Raw genomic sequence first — 4,328 nt, 5'->3', positions numbered from 1 at the left:
TGCCAGTAGTACACCCCAGTTTCATGACAACCAAAATGCCTCCAGCTATTTCCAGCTGTCCCTTGGAAAGTAAAATTGCCCCCAGCTAAGAATCACTGGCATAGAGTATTGGTTCTGAGATGAGCTCTGTGGTCCTCTGCTACGTAGGTTCTGAGGCTGGCTCTGTCCCTGTCTAGCTGCAAGACCCACGGTGGGTACGTTATTGAGCTTCTGTGTGTCTTGGTTTCCTCCTCTGTGGAAAGAGGCAATAGTAGGGGCTGGCCCTTCATTCCTTTCGGCGAGATAAATGAGAAATCTTGAGAAAATAGCTTAGAGTATCTGGATCGTATTATTTGCAGTTGTCATATTCCCCGTGTTACTTATTTTGAGAAGTGGGGGGATGTGGGAGTGAACCCTGGAAAACGCCAAAATTAAAGATTACATAGAAAAGGAGGGGCTGGGCGCGGTGGCTCACACCTGTAATCCCAGCACTTTGGGAGGCTGAGGCGGGTGGATCACGAGGTCAGGAGATCGAGACCATCCTGGCTAACACGGTGAAACCCCGCCTCTACTAAAAATACAAAAAATTAGCTGGGCGTGGTGGCGGGCGCCTATAATCCCAGCTACTCGGGAGGCTGAGGCAAGAGAATGGTGTGAACCCGGGAGGCGGAGCTTGCAGTGAGCCGAGATCGTGCCACCGCACTCCAGCCTGGGCGACAGAGCGAGACTCCATCTCAAAAAAAAAAAAAAAAAAAAAAAAAGAAAAGAAAAGAAAAGAAAAGAAAAGAAAAGGAGGGCTGGGTGCAGTGGTTCACACCTGTAATCCCAGCACTTTGGGAGGCCGAGGTGGGTGGATCACTTGAGGTCAGTAGTTCAAGATCAACCTGGCCAAAATGGCAAAAACCCGTCTCTATTAAAAATACAAAAATTAGCCAGGTGTGGTAGCCCATGCCTGTAGTCCCAGCTACTGGGGAGGATGAGGCAATAGAATAGCTTGAGCCTTGGAGGCAGAGGTTGCAGCGAGCCAAGATTGTGCCACTGCACTCCAGCCTGGGCAACGGAGTGAGACTCCATTCCCCGCCCACCCACCCCCTAAAAAGAAAAGGAGGAGTCAGCAAATGGGATAGCATAGGAAGAAGCAGCTGGAGGAAAAAGGAGAGGGTCAGTCACAGGGGAGAAGAGAGGAGGAGTCAGGGAGGCCATGCAGCAGACTCTGACTCGGGGAAGGGCTCCTAACTGACTTCACCTCCGACTTGGGCCTGGGAGGAACCAAATCAGTATTACTTTATCGAGACAAAGTGATTTAACATGCCTTTATTAGATGTGTTAGAGTTTAGGATCTGTCTAAGAGTGATAGTTGTATAGTTCTCTTTAATGGTTCTCAGAATGTATTTATGACATTTTGGTAAAGAATTCTTTCTTCCTCTCAGACTGATTGGTCATTTAAAAACGGTATAATATGGTTAGCGAAGACACATACACCACTGAATGGTGCGCCCTGAAGGGCCAGTGAACTGTGTAGACAGATACAATTTAACCCTCTTCATTCCTTCCTCAGAGGAAAGGCAGTGATGAGGGAGGGGGGTGCGTAATGGACACTTGGATAAAACAATTTACAAACACAACCATGTTCACCAGCAAAATTATTTCATCTGTGTAGTTCAACAACTTTGGTACCAGTGCCCCATGGAAATAAAAAAGGCTTCCCTACAGCTTGTCTTCCTCCTCTATCCCAACTGATCTTACATATTTTCTGTTAATTCTCAACTTCCAAAACACATTTCTGCTCTAACAAAATGAATGGACATAGGTGACAGAAAGCAATGATTCTTGGAAATTATGAGTATGTTCTCTCTCTCCTCCTCCCTCTCTTCAAATGCACATTACGTCATTACTGTGTTCCAGATACTGAATTAGATTCCGGGAATAGAGCAGAGAACAAAGAACACAGAATCTTGACCGAATTGTCTGTATTTTTTTTTAAAGGAAGCAAATGCCTTAAAAATGACCCCACATAGATACTTATGAAAATGATAAAGAAGATAAGCAGAATGTGGTGATGAGGAAAGGAAGAGGTGCTTGTTTCCTATAGGATGGCCAGAAAAGGATTCTGAGGACATCATATGTAAGCCAGGAGCTGAACAATAAGTCTTGAAAAGAGCTCGGGAAGAAACCTGCGGGCAGAGGGAGCGCCCAGGTGGGAAGGTGCTAGAACTCACTAGCAGTGGGGGAGTAGCGTGAGGCATATTGAAGAGGAGGAGAGGACCCCAGGGACCTGATGACTGAGCCCTGAAGACCACCTGTGAAGACTCTGAAGGTGCAGAGGGAGGTAGCAGAGATGAGATGGGTGGGACAATTGTGAATGGTCACACCTGTTCAGGTAAGAGCCCAGGGTGCCCTGCCCCAGGGTATGGCTGATGATTGAAGACAGGAGGGCAGATTTGAGGAACATTTTACTCAGTCCCATCTCCATGTGACTACACTTGCTATAGTAGTATTTAAGATTTATTTATTTATTTATTAATTTTTGGGGCAGAGTTTCGCTCTGTTTCCCAGGCCGGAGTGCAGTGGCATGATCTCAGCTCACTGCAACCTCCACCTACCAGGTTCAAGTGATTCTCCTGCCTCAGCCTCCTGAGTAGCTGGGATTACAGGCACACACCACCACACCCAGCTAATTTTTGTATTTTTAGTAGAGATGGGGTTTCACCATGTTGGCCAAGATGGTCTCGAACTCCTGACCTCAGGTGATCTGCCCGCCTCGGCCCCCCAAAGTGCTGAGATTACAGACGTGAGCCACCGTGCCTGGCCAGTATTTAAGAAATTTTACTAACTCATGATGATATCTCTTCCTGGAGCTTTGGGGGATGATGACATCTGCTAGATCCTTTTCTATAGTGCTGTGAGATATAAACTAAGCTGCTTTTGGGTACTCAATTCTTGTTAATATCTGTAAGAGAAGGAGGCTTGTTAAAATATCACCCTTGGCTTTCATATTCTTAAGGGAATATCACATGGCTTCCCATAGCCTCCTTTGAAGGGTTCTTTCACATTAAAACCATGGTGTTGGTGGAGGAAGGGAATAAAATGAAAAAGTGTTTGTGCTTTGAAATTCCCTGGAAAAACTGCCCACTCAGTAAGCATTTATTAAGTGCTTTTGTGTAGGGCAGCTTTTGACCTATCGAGTCTGAGCCTAGTTGTAAAGTCAGAGACACAAGTAAATAATGTCAGTGGATTATAGGTTTGAATATAATGTGTACTAAAAAATGATGGGGCCACAAAGTCAGGAGTTAATGCTGCCTGTTGAGACTGAAGAGATTTCTCAGGGGAAGTGAGATAGAGGCTGGGTTGACAAGTCTGAGCATTGGTTCACCAGGTGGAAAAGGGGAGTGAAGGGACTTCAGCCATAATGAAGTAGTCTGTGCAAAGGCCCTGAGGCAGAAAGAAGTATGCAGGTCTCCAGAAAGCCGAGGCATCTTAAAGGTACATGGTGATAAGCAGCATCAGATGGGACTGGACAGCTGATAGTGGGTAAGCTATTATGGGAATCCAGGACATTCTAAGCAATTTGGACACTCACCTACAGGTCAGTTTTTTTTTTTTTTTTTTTTTTTTTTTTTTTTTTTTTTTTTTGAGACAGGGTCTTGCTCTGTTGCCCAGACTGGAGTGTAGTGGTGTGATCTCGGCTCACTGCAACCTCCACCTCCCAGGTTCAAGTGATTCTCCTGCCTCAGCCTCCCGAGTAGCTGGGACTACAGGTGCCCGCCACCACGTCCAGCTAATTTTTGTATTTTTAGTACAGATGGGGTTTCACCATATTGGCCAGACTGGTCTTGAACTCCTGACCTTGTGATCTGCCCTCCTCAGCCTCCCAAAGTGCTGGGATTACAGGCATGAGCCACTACGCCCGGCCAGGTCCATGTTTCTAAAACCCAGTTTCAGTCATTCAAGTATCATTTTTCATTATATAAGACCAGTTATAATTACATACATAATACCAATATTATAAAATTGTTTTTTCTTTATTTTGTTTAATGTACATAGGAAGGAAATTTTTAAACATAGTATTTTAAAGAAACTTTACATTTCAACTGAATTATGAGTTTCGTGTGCTTGGTGAGTTTTTACATGTTACATGTTAAATACATGACTTCTGAAACGTAAAAAGCTCATCTGCAAACTCCCTATAGTGCCTCACCCACATAGTATCTCACGCTATTAATAAAGCTGCAGGTGAAGAGAAGAGATGGAGGGTTAGAAGTGAGTGTATGATATATCACACCTGTGTCTGAGAAGCATCGCTCAAGTGACAGCGTGAAGAGTGGAGCGGAAAGGAAATTAGATTTTCA

Source organism: Gorilla gorilla, chromosome 18 (genome assembly GCF_029281585.2).
Source record: "Gorilla gorilla gorilla isolate KB3781 chromosome 18, NHGRI_mGorGor1-v2.1_pri, whole genome shotgun sequence".
Lineage (NCBI taxonomy): Eukaryota > Metazoa > Chordata > Mammalia > Primates > Hominidae > Gorilla > Gorilla gorilla.
This window is presented reverse-complemented; position numbering follows the sequence as displayed.